This window comes from Mauremys reevesii, linkage group 10, assembly GCF_016161935.1.
Source record: "Mauremys reevesii isolate NIE-2019 linkage group 10, ASM1616193v1, whole genome shotgun sequence".
NCBI classification, from domain to species: Eukaryota; Metazoa; Chordata; order Testudines; family Geoemydidae; genus Mauremys; species Mauremys reevesii.
This window is the reverse complement of record NC_052632.1, coordinates 83,644,701-83,664,154: the sequence shown is the minus strand read 5'-3', so window position 1 is coordinate 83,664,154 and position 19,454 is coordinate 83,644,701. Positions and strand designations below refer to the sequence as shown.

The 19,454-nt window shown below is 45.0% G+C and overlaps 1 protein-coding gene across 1 annotated transcript in view; it reads left to right on the top strand.

Annotated features, from left to right (window-relative positions):
* The first annotated feature begins 8,245 nt into the window (after window positions 1-8,245).
* SCNN1B (sodium channel epithelial 1 subunit beta) overlaps window positions 8,246-19,454 on the top strand; it is a 39,310-nt gene continuing 28,101 nt past the window's right edge. The window contains exon 1 of the mRNA XM_039493135.1: window positions 8,246-8,346. The gene's annotated coding sequence lies outside the window, so the exon portion shown is untranslated. The remainder of the gene's footprint in view (window positions 8,347-19,454) is intronic.

Sequence of the window (19,454 nt, the reverse complement as noted above, 5' to 3'; positions counted from 1 at the left end):
TATTCAATAAAATCTCAATTTCAAAAATGTTCTGGAATCATAAACCGCCCCTAGCAGCTAATGAGATTTCTTGATGAGCATGGTTAATTTTAAGGTCCTGTCTACTCTGTAGAAACTACCGTGCTAGGAGAATAGATTGCAATACAGTAGTTCCCCATTGTGATTTAAGTAAACAGGACCAAGCCATTTCGAACTTTACTAAGGCTGAAATACAGCTCAGGAATAGAGTTAAAACAGAATTCATTCCCAACTACACTACAAAACCAAAAATTTTAACCCATGTTTGGCACTACCATGCTGCAATCTGGTGCTCCACTGCAGTCACTTTTGGTAGTGTAAATGTGATTAAAGGGCAAACTGACCCCTAAAAGGGCAACTCCTTATACTTTCACCCCAAATAGTTGGAATAAGGTATCTGTTCAAGCAAAAGAGGCACCACCATTGTCTGGTTTCAAGGAAGATTTCTCTCTTCTGAAGCCTCGTCAGTACAAAAAGGAGTGAAAATATAACAATGTCATCTGCTTCTTTCAGACTGAGCATCTTGTCTTATAGACAACTAAAATGTGTTCCTATCCTGCACCTACAAAAACAGCTGTGAAAAACCAGGATCAATGTAAAAACTGTTTTTATGTCCACCAGCTAAATGTAAGGACCACCTGATATTTTGGATATTCTATAGATTAGAGAGATAAAATAGTCAATTTCAATGTTAATCTGTCTTGTGTATCTCATTTCTCAGCTGCATTTAACCACTGACTACAGTACACCATAGTAGCACATCAGTTATGCAACTACTCTGCAGCGCATTACGGTATCTGCTTGTTGTGCTTGCAGATTTACAGAGTATTCTTCAGCTGTATTTTTGACAGGAGGCTTTTGCTTCTGGGCTAAGCACCTTTCTGGTGAAGTAAGTGAAGGATACAATACAAAGGTAAAGTTAGATTCAAGGTCAGTGTGTTTGGTTGGCTTCTCAACTGATTTTCCATACTAAATAAATGTAACCTGTTCTGTTCAAATTATTAGAACTGCCAGTGTGTAGTTAATAGATATTGTTCTCCAGGGGAGTTTATAGTAATCAGAAGGCAATTATTTGGACAGGATTTTGGTCAGACTCTGACCAAGTCTTGGTCTTCACCATCAAACCTGCTTATTCTAGCTTCATTTGAAAGCATTGTTTATACACAATCCTGCATTCCTTTTCTGACATTGGGGCAGGGGGTGCATTTGTCTAATTTGAGATTTAAAAACCTTTTTGTTCCCAAACAAAATATAAGGACATCTGGGAAAGTCTGAGAAACTCTTGAATGAGAAAGGAACTTCTAGGCTTAGCTCTCACAGTGGGAAGCAAGATTTTATGCAGTGATTAGCTCTTGTGCGGGGCTTTGCATTTCCAACTTGCTTTACAAATCCTGTTAGGAGTAGTTAAGGGTGCTTAGCATTTCACAGAATCAGACTCAAAATGCTCCAAATTAATATGAGACGCTACAATTAGTTAACATTTGTAAAGCACTTCAAGGGTGCAATCCCGCAGGATGCTGACCACTCTGGCCCTGATCCAGCAAAACATTTAAGCATGTGCTTAATTTTAGGCACATGAGTCCTAACAAAGCTAACAGCACTATGCACATGCTGGAATGCTTTGCTAGTTAAGGCCAGAATGCTCAGCGCCCTGCAGGATCAAGCCCTAGAAATGGAAAACATGCATAGAGGGTAAGCACTATATACAACTTTTGCCTTCCACCTGCAGTAGTAACTATAGAAGTATCTTGTTCATTAAAGAGTTTTTCCTCTGGCTTTCCCAGATGCCCTTATATTTTGCTGTTTGTGAATTAAAAGGTTTTGTTGCTGTTTACATTAATAGAACCAGAGGTTATTTATCCCCTTATAAGATGTGTTCTTCATCTTTCAGGCCCCATATGGCTGGCTTTAAGCCACTGACACAGACCCCTAAGCCTTCCACTGTTAAATGTCAAGATTTTCTGAAGTGTACACCCACGAGATGTACAATATACAAAACATTCACAGAGAAACCAAACCCAGCAGCAGTCTTGATAGTAAACCCAGCTGCACAAGCAGAATTACAGATATAGCTTCTGTAAAAAAAAAAAAAAAAGACATATAAAATTTATTGCTGAAAACTGCCTTTAGCACAACTCACCTGAAACTACTTTGTACGTGTTGAGACTCAATTTTAAAACACCCTATGGGTGTTAGGTTTCAGAGAGGTAGCCATGTTAGTCTGTATCCGCAAAAACAACAAGGAGTCCTTGTGGCACCTGTATTAAATTGTGGGGAGGGGCAGAATTAGCAAACTAAGGGCCAGTACTCAAGCTAAAACTTTTAAATAAGGAGAGGTCCAATCATTTGGAACATTTAAAATGTACGGGTGCATTTTCCAGTATAAATTACCATAGGGAGCAATTACTATAGGGAATAATGTAGGAAATGGACTGGGGTCTGTCGTGTTAATTTAGATGGAATAAAGGTGGAATAAACAGCCCAAGGAGTCAAAGGTGTTAACATGACCCTGAAACGTTCCAACATTAAACAGTTTTAAACAAGGTTTGGGGTTTGGTCAACAGAGACCTCAGCCTGCTTAGTACCCTGGCAAACACGTTAGGACATTCTTGCTAAAGGTTAGAAATGTATTGATTGAAACACATACATGGAAAAGAATCAAAATGAGGCAAAGAGCATTGAAACTGAAATTGAGTAATTATGCGAAACAAACAATTAAAGCCTATCAAAGTCCCTTTTTGGAGACAGTGAATATTGGGTAAAGTCTCTTATTCAGTCAAGCAGACCTTGTTGGTGGGGAAGAAAGGATTATTTCTGTTGTTCAATTCTGCGACTGGACTGATAGTCACTTTGCTGCTTTAGATAAAACAGATAGACCCAGAAGGGAGAGAAGAGATCGGATAGTAAATATGGCTTTTGTTGATGTTCTCCAGACACCAGGAGGCTGGTCAGTCATGGATAGATGCTTTGGGCTGGCAGGCAAGCCATGACAGCCGGCAGTCTGGACCCTGACTCACCTCCTGGTCAGGGACATCATCTGGTTGGTCTGGTCAGGTCCCTCTCTTTACTGGTCCTTCTCAGACTGAGCAGAGCTGAATGGGCTGTCTCAGCTCTCTGTGCTGGGGATGTGAAGTACCGTTGATGTCAGGATCAAGTGAAAAGCCGAGAGAGAGAGAGAGAAGACAGGAGGAAGATAATGGGGAACAGAAAGAAGCACACAAGGGGAAGACAGAGCAGGCTTTCACGTGTATCAGGCTGGGTCATCGCTGGTGCAGCGATGATGGTCAAGTGTTCCCACTGGAGTATCAAGGTCTGGTGTTATGGCAACAATCCTTCTGCCACAGCTGTGGTGATGGTAAAAAGTTTCCTCCCCCAATGTCTATTTTGAAGGGCCCCACAAAAGGCAATGCGTGGAATGGCCCATCCTCTCATTATTTTCCCCACCAATTAGACCTAATTTCCATAGCACTGATTTTGGTCCAGTACTCTACTCCTTTTGTTCACCAGCTATACTCCTTGCATGGTATCAGTAAACCCTTTCTGTTTACATTAATTCAGTCTTTCTGACTCCTCCTTACACCTCTTCTTACACAATTGTATATAACAGATCATTGTGACAATCCACGAACTTTTACCTACTTTTCACCAGTTGGCTAACAATTAAAGTAGGCCTGCTAGGCCCAATTATTACAACATTATTATTGCTCCTGCTATTCAAGTAAATTATAAACTCCCATTGACTTCAATGTGAGCAGCCTGAGTCCCTAGGATGTGACCTAAGGGGAACAGAGCTTTTCCATTGCCAAATATTATGATTCTGTCATTCTATTAAGAGTCTCCTTGCTTCTTCCAAAGGGGGGCGGGGAGAGAGAGATGCAAGGAAGATGCTCCATGATGGGGGCCACCTGAGCTCTAGAGGGAAGAGAACTGCAAAAATATATTTTAAAAATTCATAAATACCTGGTAAGAAAAGCCTTCCCCAATACAATATTACAGTAGAAATAATGCATTATTTTGTACAGTTTATTTCATACAAACTATCTCAAAATTCTTCGCAGAATTACATAATTAGTAGCAGCAGAGGGAGACAGATACTGAGCGGCATGGGCAAGAGAAAAACAGATGTCTACATGGAATTTGAAATGAGATCGAGAAGAGTTAATGAAGCAGCAAAAGGCTGTTCCAGACAGCAGGAGCGACAGTGTTGATGGCTCTTACACTGCCAGTGGTGAGACTGTGGGAGAGGAAAGAGAAGAAGCCAGGGCAAGATGGGTGGAGATAGCATCTGGGGCAAAATCAGTACTTGGTCCTGCTAGTGAAGGCAGGGGGCTGGACTCGATGACCCTTCAGGGTCCCTTCCAGTTCTAGGAGATAGGTATATCTCCATTAGGGGGGGAAAAAAAGCAGGAAGTAGAAAGAGACAAGATTTTGGAGCTCAGCTAGGGCAGTTCCATGGAGGCCTGTCAGAAGAACAATTTTGAACTGGCTCCTGAAATGAACAGGAGTCAGGGAAGGTGTTTGAGGCTGGGTATGATGTAGTGATGGTTCTACAGTAGGCAAGAACACAGCAGCATTCTGCACATGCTGGAGTCTGTTGACCTGAAGTTTGTGGGCATCAAAAAAGGGGGACCCATAGTAGTTTAGGTTAGAAGAAATGAAGCCAGAGATGGTAATTTCAGCAGAGGAGTCATCAAAGCTATGTCAGACAAAGCCAAAATTATGATGAAGCAGGCAGAGTTACAGGGATTGGAGATGTGGGAAGACAAACATTTGGTTAAGAAAACACCACATCCTTGGGTATTCCATGGCTTCAGAAGCATTTATTATGCTTATACATACTAGCTTCTCATCTAAAACCTTGCTCCCTTACAGTAAGACTGAACTTAACTTCTAATATGCTTCCATTATAATGAGGGTCCAGTTCAGAAACAAACCACAATGCACAATTTTTGCAATTACAGCTGGCTGCAATACAGAATACAGCAAACCTTCCTTTCCTTACTGTGATACAATAACCTCCACCCTGCCCTTTTGAAAGCAGAGCAGCACCTTGCATCATAGATCTTAAGCAAGGTTTAAACTCAGTTTCTTTCCGTCTGAATAATCAGCCAACAGCTGATTAGAAAGGGAACAGGAATGTATGGCGGAAGACCAGAACACCACACAAGAAGGCCTGATCCTGGCTAAATTGTGTTGCTTCACACGCTCTCTATATTTCCATTGCGCTCAGTGGAATTCCACTGCATGTGAATTAGAGCAAGAGTTGTCCTCAAACTCTAATAATTCTCTACATACCTGAATTCCTCTTACAGTTTCAAGTTAATACAGGTTTCTTCTTCATTTCCCATCTTAAACTGTTCAGTAGCATTGTTCCTTATGAATAAAATTTTGAGTTTAACTTGAAAGTTTGAGTTCTCCAAAACCCTGCTGATCTGCTTACAGACTCTCCTGGTAAGAGGCTTAGGGTGATGGTGATCAAGATGCACTATGGTCTCTCCTCAGTTAAGATGTGGGGTGTTTTTTTGAAGGAGGTATGGGCCAAGGCATCTCACTTTGAAAACAACTCTGGCTGCTGGACCATAAGGTGGATGGCAAGGAAATCATTAATGGCTGATAGATTGGGAAGAGGGGGCTTAGAACTGGAATAAGGTGAGGATCTGAAATCTGTACATTCACCATCTTAATAAGGGATGTTGTCACAGTGCAATATAGAGGCTGTGTCTGAGTTTTGACCCCTAGGTATCAAGAATAATCTTGATTTGAACCCACATTATCAATCACTCAATATCCACTCAATCATATCCATAATAATCAGACAGGTAAAATGTCCTTTGTTCATACATGGTAACCGATTCACTCAAATGTTGATAAAGGAAACAAACTGTAAATTACAAGGCAAACAAAGCTTAACAAAAAACTACTTAACTAGAGATGCTGAAATATGTAATGAAAAAAGTCTGAGTTATAATAGAGGCTCCTTTCAGAAAAAATCCACATTTGTCTCTGTTTCCAGCCAAAATCAATAACCATAAATATTTACGATCAAGAGAAATTATCAACTAAACAAACTGATTTACAATCAATACCATTAATAAACCATTCTGCCCAGTACTTAAAGTATAAATTAGAACTCTTACATGTTGGATGAAATATTTAAAATGTGATAAACACCATCTCCATAGAAAACACCTGTCATTCCAGAGAAAACACCTGTCATTCCTTGCCTTTCCACTGCAGTGCGGCATTGGCCTGAAGGAGTCCGCCCTGAACTGGTTATGCATCTGGGTGGGGAATATTAGTTGGGATGGGAGTCACTTTGCTGACAAACATTCGCAGCCAGTGCTGCTGGCACATCTCTCCATAGAGAATGTTGTCATTCCACCAAACACAGCTGTGGTTCCTTGGAACTCCACGAGATATGGGTCTGCCTTGCGATTAATCTGTTTTGTTTCTTTAAAAGTTTCGTAGGAGTCCATTTGTTTTCTGTGACAGTCAAATGTGTGGGCATCCCAACAGCAGCATAATTACCTCCCTCCCTTCAGTATAACCACCAGTAGGCATTCCTCACCTCCCACACTGTTACTACAGCTAGGTAGTTCCCATCTCCCACCATGGACCACTGGCAGTCTACCTCCATCCCCAATTGCCACCTTCAGACACTATCGTCAGAGAGCACTACCAATACATGGCCCACTAATGCTAAATACTGGCAGAGAGAGTCCTAGAGTCTGAGCATCAACTCCATTCCCTCCCCAGCTCCCTACACACTCCAGGGACTTTCTGTGCAAATACTACTTTGCTGGTGCCCAGGGGATGCTGTGATAAGGGAACATCTGCCAAGTGCTACCCCCTCCCCCCAAAGAAGGTGCCACTGGAGCCTGGGGGCAGCAAGGAGTCCAGCCCAGCTGAAACCTGCAGAGAGAAAGGGGTGAGGGTTGATGAGAAAAGAGGCTGCAGGGGAAAGGAGAGAAAGGGTGTTCCAGGGGAGAGGGTGCAGAGTGCAAGAGGGAAGCAGTGAAGGGAATGGAGGTGTGGAAATGGGGTGCGGAGGGAAGGGGGTGAAAGGAAAAAGGTACAGGGTGAACTAGGGAGGGATGAGGGGAAAGCAGGAGAGGCAGCTGTGTGAAAGGGGGAGGGAGGGGAGCAGGGTGTGAGAGGGGGGAGGTTGACATCTGAGTGGGCAGGGGCATGAGGGGAGGAAGTTGGGGTCTGAGGGGCGGTGTGTGTGGGGTGGTTGTTGGAATCTCCGGGGGTGGGGTTAGGGGCAGGCGGATGGGGTCTCTGGTGGTGGAGGCTTGGGAGGGCGAGGAAAGGAGTTTGGGACCTTCGGGGGGGTGAAGGGAAAAGCTTGCGGTGTTAGGCGGCAGGGTGAGAGGGGGAGGAGGTTGGGGTCTGTGGGAGGAGTTTGGGGTTAGGGGTGAGGAGATTGGGTTATCCAGGAGGTGAGGAGGGTGAGGGGGAGGATGTTGGGGTGGGGAGGAGGTTGGGGGGAGGGGGCAGGGGAGGAGGTTGGGGTGTGGGGCGGGGTGAGGGGTGAGGAGGTTGGGGTGAGGGGAGGAGATTGGGGGTGAAGGGGCGGGGTGTGGGGATGGGGTGAGGAGGAGGTTGGGGGGAGGGGGCAGAGGTTGGGGTATGAGGGAGCAGGGTGAGGAGGAGGTTGAGGTGTGGACGGGAAGGGGAGGGGTGTGGGAAGAGATTGGTGGTGAAGGGGCAGGGGGTGAGGAGGAGATTGGGGTGTGAGGGAAGGGGGGGGGAAAGGGGGAAGAGATTGGTGTGGTGAAGGTGGGGTGAGGGGAGGAGATTGGGGTGAAGGGGTTGGGGGGAGGAGGTTGGGTTCTCAGGGGAGGAGGTGAGGGAGGATGAGGGGAGGATGTTGGGGTGAGGGGAGGAGATTGGGGTGTGAGGGGGCGGGGAAGAGATCGAGGTGTGAGGGGGCGGGGGCGGGGTCAGGAGGAGATTGGGGTGTGAGGGGGGGGCGGGGGAGGAGGAGGTTGGGGTGTGGGGATGAGGGGAGGATGTTGGGGTGAGGGGAGGAGATTGGGGGCGGGGTGAGGGGGAGGAGATTGGGTTGTGGGGCGACGGGAAGAGATCGAGGTGTGAGGGGCGGGGTCAGGAGGAGGTTGGGGCGTGGGGGAAGGGAAAGGGGAGGAGATTGGGGGTGAGGGGCGCGGGGAGGTTGGGGTGCAATGCGTGGGGTGGCTCGCGCCCCGACTCCGGCGCGCTCCCTGCGCCACGCGCGCTCCCGCTCCGGCTCGTGCCCGCGCCTGGAGGGAGCCGCTCGCTTCAGCCGCGAGAGCCGAGCCGCCCGCATCCTCCGCCGCAGCCCAGGTAAGGTCCGCGGGGCGCGGGGCCGGGGCCGGGGGCGGGGACCCCCCAACCCCGAGTGGGGGCGCTCGGGGCGCCCGGGTTCTACTGCCGGCTCCGCGTGACCGTGGGCGGTCACTGCCGCGCCGCGTGCCTCAGTTTCCTCGCCCTGCTGCAGCGCGCGGGGGCGGGGAGGGCGACTCTGTCGGTGCCTGCGAAGCCGAGACCCTGCGGTGATGGGCCCCCAGAGCCCCGCGGCCGGGGAACTCGCTCAAGATGCCCCCATAGCCTGGGCAGGGGCCAGGCTGCCCCCAGCCTCCGCACCGGGGGATCATCCCAGCTGGGCACTTTCCATAATGGCTCCTGGATAAAAACCGCCGGATTAAAAGTAACCAACAATGTTTGCAACCAGCTCTCCCCAGCAGGGCCGTCTAAGCAGCCCAGCATGGACTGAGGAGGTGGGCAGTGCCCTGCTCCCAACAAGGTGCAGGCAAAAAGTGCTGGCTGAAGACATGGGGGAATAGTCCCCCAAATCACAAATTCCTGCAAGAATGTTTTTATCCACTCTTAGAAAATTTGCAAAGATGAAATTCGCATAATGAACGATTGTTCTTTACAAGTCACTAGCTCAGCTGCAGAGCTCACCTTCAGGAGAGCTCGGAGATAAGCAGGAAATTGAGCCCGGATTGACATGAGCTGTCAGCACTGGGTTCCCTTGAATCAGGGTTGGAGACAGTTTGCTCCTGTAAACAGGACAGAACTGTTAGCACCATCACAGGAAGCACGGCTTGGAGGGAATAGCCACCTTGCAGTCTGTGTTTCATACACACTGGAACTTTCAGTGTTTTTTTCTGGCCAGGTATGTCAGGGATGAATGGTAGAGGATGTTCTCCATATTGGTTTTTCTGGTAAAATGTGCAGCAAGCTGAACTCCAACAGACTGACATAGCCTGGTGTTTCACTGAGTCAAACAAGGCAATGTCTCCTTGACAGCTGGTACCCTGGGTCTTCCTGTGGTGGTCTATTCCTGCAGATATTGAGGCCACCCGTGCAGTGCATAGGCAGGCAATACTGGCACTGAAGTCTTTTCCCTAACTACTTTGTATTCAGGGTGAAGTCTATGATTTGTGCTTTTACCACACTGAGTGAATAATAGATGCTACCCTGTCTCCAGCCCACATCTGACAGCCGAATGCATACACCTCAAAATCCATTCTGCACAGAAATGTTACCCCGTGCGTCTTACATGCTGAAGGGACAGAGAAGTGATCAGAACTTGTTTTCCTCTCTATTTGCATAGGGACTCGTGACACTTCATCAAGCTGAACCCAATCTTGTAATCCTTACACGTTCAAAACATTTGTAGCTTCTCTCATCTCCTTCCTTTGTCTATTGTGAATTTGGGAAATATGGAATAATGTTCCGTGACTCACATTAAAATGCATTTGACAGCATTTCCGAAAGAACGAAGAGGGGCTGGAATGTTTATGGGACAAGTAGATTCTGGGCCAAGAACCTTCACCCTGGATCAACTTCAGGCGACTGGCTGCCCAGCCCACCATCGCTCACACTTCGCTGTTCTGCCTTTAGAATAGAGCTGTCCTGCTTTCTCTCTAACAAGAGTTGCAGCTCCTGTTAGTAGTGTCTGTTGCCAACCCCAAGCCTTCAAAAATCATATCTCAGGCCCCTAGGTCAATGAGATTGAGTTAAAAATCGTGAGGTTTTAAAAAAGAAAAATGCAGTTGTGGTTCTTTTTATTTACCTCCAGGGGGCACATTTTCAAGATTTTCTCCCCAGAAATGGGGGCTAGAAACTCACTAAAGAAAGCAGAGATTCCCGGCTGATAACCTAATTCCAGCAGCTGGGTCTTTAAGAAAAACATCAGCTATGCTGAGAGGTGGCAACACTAAGAGGGTGTTCTGGGGTGACAAAAGACAATTCAGTGTTCGGTGCTGTTAATCTGGCACCTTTCACGAGCACTAAAATTCACTTAATAAAAACAGCAACACCCTATTACCTGTATTGACACACAAGGCTGCATTAAAGGATAAGTGACAGTTATAAAATAGATATTTTCCATGATGGGTTGGAGTTTGTGCAGTGCCAGAGAAGCAGCCACAGAATTTCCATTAGTTTTAATGGGTTGCTTTGTGGTTAAAATTGTGCAGTATGCTTAAAATTCACTCCCTGATATTGACTATCAATAGCCAAGAATATATTTTACTTGCTATCCTAAAACACATACTGAGGAGGCCAATCAGAGAGCTTTGGGGATTTAAATGGTTGGTTTTAGATTGTAAGAATAGGAAATAGGTATTCCATTCTTTTAATTCATTTTTCATTTGGTGTGTTTGTGGTGTCACAGGAACCTGTGATTCCTTTCTTACAACACAGGAAATGGATTTGCACTTCAGCCCATGACTTCAGTAAAGGTTTTAAGCTCCATATTTTGCAGAATCGAGTATTCTGAGCAGATAGCTGCGTGTAACGTGAGGCAGGGAGGAGGAGGTCCTTATTGGAATGACAGGATGTATGAGATCTGTTCAGGAGCAAAGCAGGTGTGACTTCTCTAAACACTGGGCAGCTGTCTAATGATTAAGCATGAGTGAGGATTTGTGTGCGTGTCTTGCTTAATTAAGATGAAAAACTTATTAGCTCCATGTATAAATGAGGGCAGAGTAGGGGTGTAGCATACAGAGAGGAAACATCAAAATTCTAGGGCAAGGAACTAGTCCTAAAATTGATTGGTATCACTAGAAGAAACTCTCAGTATGGAAGCTTTCCACAGGCCATGGTGAAAAACCAATCTATAGAAGAGGAATACATTTTAAAAAGCCATACAAAAGGCATGAGGTAGATATCATTAAACTGGCAATAGAAAACCCTCAATTTGTGCAAACATTCTGGAAATACTAATGCAAAATACAAGTTTTCAGTACTTTACATAAATCAATAAACCCCTAACTCCGGTGATCACAACATCCTTAACATGTCCCTAATGGATTTTATTTTATTATAAGACAAATCAATTTCACAGGAGGAATCAAAGTTCAGGAAGCTCAGTGGACTAGATTGAACAAATAAGATGTGTGTTTTGTTTTTGCCTCTGTCAGCAAATGATTTGCTTCACTAACATAACAAGAAAGAATCACTAATTTTACCTCCTTCTGTAATATGTATATGCCAATGTTTTTGGAATGGAAAACTTGGCACTCAGGCATGGTGCTTTTTAGTGTTTGATCTGCTGATGGGGACTTGAGGTCTTTCAATTCTTTTACACTTTGGCAACACTTGTACGGGCTGTCATGCCAGTAGAGTATACTCAATGTGTGTATAGTGCAGTAGGTATAATGTTTCCTATTTAATTTGTATTAAGCTCTGGGGTTTTTATATTTAAATCTCTGTGACTAAAGGAATGAAGTTAGAGTTTTGATTTTCCATATACATCAGTGGCCATGTCCTTTGTTCCAGGTGTCCCATCCATCCCCAAACGGCTGTCACTTGGATTTTTCATCAGAGAACTGTCCCCCTCGGGATAGTGTTACTGTAAAGCACTAAGAAATCCAAACTTGTGAGGGAACTGCAGGTTAGAGCTCTGGTGGCTCTAGTTACAAGTCTTCTCTTCACACTAGCACGTGTCTGTTGATATGTATGATACATAGATGTAATTCTCAACATCCTCCTCCTCACTAAAAACCCACAAAGAATGTGGCTCCTTGGCTTGTTCTAAGTGACTCGAAGGCCACTGACTCTTATGGGAGAAACACAGGACTTGTATGTCAAGGAGGGACGTTTCCAATAGTTGAAGAAAGGCCAGGGCTCTCCCCCACCGTCTGTGTGGAGTTAAGCATGCTTAGAGCACACCTACTGGCTGGGGCCCCGCAGGCAAGAGAGGCAGGGGAATTCCTTTGAATATTATGCATTGGGACTTAGGCAAGAGACAGGCATCCAAAAGCCTGCTTGAGGTAGCAGTGTGCAGGCCCACAGGTAGAAACATAGGTGCCTAGGGAACTTTTATGGCAAAAATGTAGGTGCCGTGATGCCTATGGGGTTAGATGGCAGCTGAGTGAGGGGTTGTGGATTGCAGTGGTGCTTAAATCTCGGCGTTAGGTGCCTAAGTCCTTATGTGGTTCTGCCTCTAAAAGTACTGTAATTTTTCATATTGGAAATAGACTGTTTTAAAAATGTGATCCTTTTTTAAAGTCGTCTAATGACATGTAACACACACAGCCCATCCCCCGTTAGCATTAAGCTTTGTGTCTAGGAGAATAGACCCTACTACAGGGAGGTTGGATCTCATTAGAATTAGCCAAGATATACACAATAATGGAAGCAAAACCTTTACTGATCAAGTTACACATCACACGGGTTCAGTAAATGTTTTTCCTACCTGATAAGAGTATGTACACTACTGGTTCCATCTTTGTTACACTGCCTGTTCATCTGCAAAGTGGTATTGAAATAAAAGTGTTTCTACCCCTAGGTTGCAACAGTTAAATCAAAACAGAGTAAGATCCTTTCTGTAGGAAAACAAGGCTACAGGTGATTTCTAGCTACATTTTGTCTTTGGTTCAGGCGGTGAAAAAGGTGGCATGTGATCAGATGAAGATTGGAGAGGAATTATTGGTGTGCATTTCAGCAAGGAAACTAATAGGAGATATTCCGGGCCTGTCCTAGTTCTGGAATGGTGTTAGCAGCTGGTTATTAAACAGAGTCATTACCAACAGACTTTTTGTGTAGCCTCCCTAATCAGCGTGGACTGGGACTTTTTAAAAATGAGAACTTTGCTAGCCAAACCCTATTACAGACTAATAGGTAGTCTACAGCATGATTTTATAACATGGAGTCTGATCCTATGGGCATCATCAGGCACAGGAGTGTCCCCTTGGACTTCAACAGGAGCAGGACTGGATTTATGGGTCTCAGGGTACGGTGGGAGTAGCCTCTCCATAATGCTGAAGCAAACCATGCTGGGACCATACACACAGATAGGGCCTCCATGAGTGTGAAGTGCATATGGCGCCTTTCGTGCTACAGAAGCCCAGCATCCAGAACTGATTGTCAGGGTCAGTTATTGAACATTATTTCAGATCACACATTTATGGTAGCAGATGCCAGCAAGAGCCAAACTTTAACTGTGTCCGGACAATGCTGGAGGTATCATTTGGTGTAGACAACTGCTCCATTGCAGACTGAAGGTGTCCATTAAAGTTTGCAAAGTGCTTTGAGATCCTCAGATAACTATAAAAGGGCGGAGTATTATTACAGTACATTGTTGAAGAAAAATGAAACTAATTTCTTATTTATGTATTAGAGAAGAATCCTTACAACCCGAGTAGTGTGTAGGGGCAAAGTGAAGATCAGCAGAAGAGGAGGAGATAGGCATCTGGTAGACGCTTTACCCAGCAGTGCCCAAATCAGGGGCGGGGAAGGTAAAACAAGAAGCTTCTGGAAGTAGCAATGGGGCATCATAAAGTTTCCCACATGGCTGCAGCTATTGCTGCATGCTGCAGTTTTGTAAACAGTGTGATCTAGGGGAAGTAGCAGGGACAAATACATGCATTTCCCTGTATTCATCTGCTACTGCCGTATCCTGACTGCGGAGTTCTGTCTGGCTCCTGCCACCTTCACGTTCTCAACCCTACCCTCCATTTGGATGTGGGGCGGGGGAGGGGAAGAGTATTGTGCTGCTATGTTCCCTGATTCAGGGTGGGGTTAGTAAATTTATCTGTGCAATAGTGGTGGGTAGGTGCCAGTTTCTCACTCATCACCTATGTGCTTTGCACTACATGGTACATCCTAGCTAAGGGGAGAGCCGGGCAGCCTGAGGGGTTCCCAGAGAAGCCGTTGACGTACCCCTTTAGAAAACATGAGCCCCTTGAACTCCTCCAACATTCAGCTCAAGTGAGCACAAGGATCTGTCTCAAGGATTGCAGGCGTGACTGCAGACCTGTAGCAAGCTACCCTGGCCCGACCCGGCTGCAGGAATAAGGGAAAAGTAAGATTTCATCTTAGAAAAAAAGCTTGTAGAAATTAAGGTAAGGAAATGTGTTAAAGTTGTTGGAAAGGTTAAAAACAAATGTAGGGTTACTTTCCTTCTGGAAAAGTGACCATTTGTGTGTGTTAAAGTGCAACTTTTCCTTTTCTCATCCAGCTTTGCCCTTGGAAAGCCACCCTTACTCCGGCCAGAGGGAGGGAGCTTGGCTCTTGGCCTCCTGCCACATTAGAAAATCCCTTGAAAATGGTGTTTGTTAACCAGTCTGTTGTGCTGCCAGCACTGGGCAGAACATTGTTCAAATGTGTCGGGTTTTTTGGGTTTTTTTAGAGCCCCGAGGTGGGGGAGGGAATATCCAGCTTAGTGTTCAGTCCTGTAAGATGCTGACCACTTTAGCCCTGATCCAGCAAAGCTTTTAGACACATGCTTAATTTTAAATCTTTGAGCAGGGTCATTGAAATCAGTGTGCACAGGGTAAAAAGCCTGTTTGCCTCCTGTGGGATTTGTTTCTTAGAATCTGAGTCCCCACTACTATGTTATAAAGTGATAAAGCGAAGGCAGGTTATGTTAAACTCATGCAGGTAAGGACTGACTCCCTCTGCACTGGGGATAAAACTTTTTATGAACAGTTTTAAACACTGTTCAAAACCAGTTTAGGCTAATCTTCTTTCCTGGTCAACATGGGCAGGGTTAAGTATTTCACAATCGTGTTTAAAAAGCTCCTGTAGACCAGCGTTTAGGCCTAGTGCACATAAACCCCATCATTGCAAATGGGTTGTAAAATGGGATTCAGACTGATTTGACTATAGAAAGATCTGACGACTATATTCCTGTATAAAATCTCTTGAAATAACAGCTGTTATGATTATTTTGTTTTGGATATTTACCTGGCAAGGATTTAACCTCCCACGTAAATAGTTTTAAAAAATGATTTGGATAAACAGTAATCTCTAGTAGCCTGGTCTACACAGCGTTTTTTAGTGGAGGTAGAGAGGAGGTTTCCCCACCCTTGTATTACTCTACCTGTTCCGCTCCATTGGTGGGAGCTTTAGGGTATGTCTACACTGAAACCGGACAATGTACTTACCTGCTCAAGTGGACATGCCAGCTTGATCAGCGTTGGTGCAGCCATGCTAAAATAGCCATGTCATCTCGACGGTGCAAGCAGCTACCCTGTGATCCCCTCTGAGATGGTAGGTGTGTACTTGGCCAGCCAGCCCTCCTGCTGCTACACTTCTCTTGATGGCTACTCAAGCTGGGAATTATGACTTCCTCCTCAGAGCCCTTTCACCACCATGCCATCCAGCTCAGCTCAGAGCAGGTCTTAATTATAGGAGATAAAAATGCCTCTGCCTTGCCTCCAGTAGCTCTCCCACCACTTCTGTCACCAGCAGAGGTGCACCAGTGGTTCTGCAAAGATGGGCAGATTTCCTCAAAATTGTTATTGAAGTCACAGCAGACGTGGGCAGAGCCTAACTCTAGGCTGGAGCCAATTCAGGGCACTTCCCATGTCCAGAACCAGGGCATGTCTCCTCAGATGGATTTAGAAATGTCAATTGTGTTAAAATCTTTAAAGGGCCATGGTCAAGATTAGTCCTAATTAAAAATCCTCTATTAATAATGTCTCAAAGTATGAATATAGAATTCTCATTTCATTTTCACCTTTTATGCTGTTTGTTTTTTCTCTTCATGGATGCTCCAACCCTGCAAAAGTTTACTCACATGAATAGTTCTCAGGCAAGCACGTCATTTGACATCAGTGGGATGTCTCGTGTGAATAGGAGTTGCAAGATAGCGTCCTTAGGTTGAGCAATAAAACAAACCTGGGCAGATTAGCTGGTTTTGTTTATACTAGTAGTTATTTTTCTGCTTCTTGTGGGGTTGTAACTAGTGTAATGTAATGGAAATGAATCCCAAAGAAAGTTTTAATTTAATATTTAGAAAATACTGAAAAACATTAGGGTAAGTAAACAAACAATTAGATGTTGTGTTTGAACTACTTGACAAGGTTTTAAATAAAAGGAAAACATTATAAAATCAGTCATCTGAATCTAGGGTCTGATGGCTAATTCTGTGAAAACAACTCGTTGCAAGAGAATACGAAAGGGTGCTGAAAGTACTGGAAATATGAGCTCCAAAGTCACTTTTAAAATGGCCGTTTGTTAGATGGATAAATACAAATACATTCAAGATAGTGTGTGTAATGACTGCTGCAAAATTGTGAACAAAGAAATATAAGTAAACACTTTCGGGGTTTTAATCTGAAAAAGATAAGGATTCAATGGTGTACATATGCTGTATTATAACTGATTGTCATTTTGTAAATGAAAAGGTTTAAATATTCAGAAGACTATAGAAACATTGTGGTTTATTCTAAAGAGAATACAATGTTTGTTATGAAACTTCTGGGGAGCATTTGCTTGAAGAGAAACAAGAGGAAACCCTTCAATCCCGGATATAAGAAACATAAGCTTTATGGTATTGTAATAGTAGAGTTTATGCATGTGTTATGAATTATGAATGTTGTCTGTCTGGGCAGTAAAGTGAAAGGCTAATTAATGAACAGTGATTTTCCTGAGTGTATCTGCAATTTCAGATTACTCAGAACATTTTTGAAAAGCACCTGAGCTCAGAAGTCTGTGCCATGATCCTGGCTGACTAGGATGATTGGCAATAAGGAACCTGCTGTTCACCCAGGTCACTGGTTCTTGATCCAGTCCTGTTCAGTAGTAACCAAATATTACTAGTGCCTTAGTGGAAAGAGGTTGGGTCTCTGACAGTTCCCAGTCAGATGTTGACCTAACTTTCACAATAGAAAGAAAATATCTTAGTGTCTCGCCAATCTCATGTTGTTAATGGAAAGAACAAGGTGAGAACAAGTTCAGGCACTGAGTGAACAAAACTGCCAAACCAAAGATGTGAGGGAGAAGGAACATTTGAATATAGTTTGGCCAAGCCATGGGCATCTAGACCAAACTATTAGCCACCTGATTGGGTAAATGACTCTGTGAAACCCTGAAAACGTTCCCACTTGTTGTGCAAAGCTTTCTGGTTTATATAAACTGTAATTTGCTTCCCTAATTTGAAAATGTTGTTATTCCCATATCCTGCAGAGCTGTGAACACGTTATCCATGTGATGGGCAATCACTGTGTGTCCAGCAGGAATGGAGTAGCTCACGTTCTAGTCGAAGTGAGCTAACAAGGGGTTGAGTTGTAATTTGATCTGTTCTTAGAGCCCTCTTTACGATTTATTTTCAGAGTTCAGAGCATTATTCCTTTCTGGATGGAACTGTCTGAATCCTGGGTCTTAGTTCAGTGTGTCTGATTGCACCCTCCCAGGAAATACTCACAGGAGGGGTTTGGGAGAAGAAACTCTGTTGTGTGTCCTCCCAAGGTTTTCACTTGAGAAGAGTGTGTTGGGGACGGGGAGAGATTTGTCCCCACATGGACCCAACACCAAAGCAGAAGATTTAATCCCCATCCCCCCCAGATCTGCTCTCTGCACAGAGACGACTCCACACTAACTCCTGTTGTTCTCTCTGGTGGCATAGCTCTGCTGGAGTTGTGCTGAAAGGACTCCAACCAGCTTCTTCCACTGAGACCTGAAAGAGGAAAGTTCCATCGCACAAAGAGGACTAGCTAAAATGTTCGGTGTAGGCTGCAATAACTTTATGGTAGCCTCACTGCTGGTTTGATGGGCTATAGTGGGAGGAGGGTTAGAGGAAGGGCTGTGGATACATTTTAACCACGGCAGAAGGGGAGTGAAAATATCTGGCCAGGAATGTACAAGTTACTTGAACAGGGAGAATGCATTGAAAGGAATCCATGACCCCTCTTACAGTAACAGTTATCTCAGTGAGCTATGCCAAATAGGTGGCCAGCAGAATGCATTTCCCATCAGTGCACGCACACGAGAAAGTAGCAGAGTTGCCGTGTGGGTTTTTCTTTTTTAAAGCTTCTGGGGATAATTAGGAGCAAACTTGCAAAGCTTTGCCCTTTTTCAAAATGGTTGCCAACTCTATTCTTAATGAGGTGAAGCCACAAAACTGTCCTCAATTAAAATAGCCTTTGCAGGCAGCAATGAGGCTGCCCTTAGCAAAGATGGATGCTACCTCCCATTGTTTCCAATTGGACTAATGCCAGATTGGGCTTAATAAAAATGGCCCCTCCTTTGCGCTGTCAGGAGGCAGCGAGAGGGATGCTGTAGGAGTTGATGAACAGCAGTGGGACAAGGAGGGACAGTGGGAGAAGCAGGTCACGGGGGGGCAGGGAGGGAGACTGGGGAGGGAGGCTGCTGCAAAGGGCACATGAAGGGGGCCAGCACAATCTAGTAGAATAAGGAGGGTGGCTGTAGGAAAGAGGAATGGGGCACCAGGGAAGACTGAAGGGGGCAGAGGAACCCGTGGGGTTAGGATGCAGTAAGGTGCAGCAAGGAATAGGGGGCAAAGAAGAATTCGAAGGGTGGGAGGCTGAGGGGGGCAGGTGGGAGTTGGGAGACTCTGGTGGGGCACAGAGGAGAATGTGAGTGGGGCACAGATCAGGAGGGAGAAAGGACCGTGAATGTGGGGGAAGGAGAAGGGGAATCTCCCATCAAGCAGCCAGGAGGGAGGACGATTGTGTGTATGTTCATTTCAGGGTAACATTTGAATCTCAAAATTATCAGACACAATTGGGGTCAGGCAACTTCCCCATAAAGCCGAGCCCCTCAAGTAAATGAGCCATTGATACACAGGTCTGTGTGAGCTCAGGATCCCCTTCAGTGGTAGATTTTTAGAACTGAAACAAGACCAGACTCAGCACCTCTCAATTTCAAATTCTTATTTGGTCAGTGAGAAGAGTGAATAAACAGCGGAGCGAACGCAGATCCCAGGGCATGCAGCTAGTCTGGTCTATCAAGTATGGATGGGATGAATGAACTATAAGGTGGACAGAAAGCTGGCTAGATCGTTGGGCTCAACAGCTCAATGTCTATAGTTGGCAGCTGGTATCAAGCAGAGTGCCTCAGGAGTCAGTCCTGTTCAACATCTTCATTAATGATCTGGATGATGGGATGGACTGCACCCTCAGCAAGTTCACAGGTGACACTAAGCTGGGGGGAAGAGGTAGATACAGTGGAGGGTCGGGATAGGGTCCAGA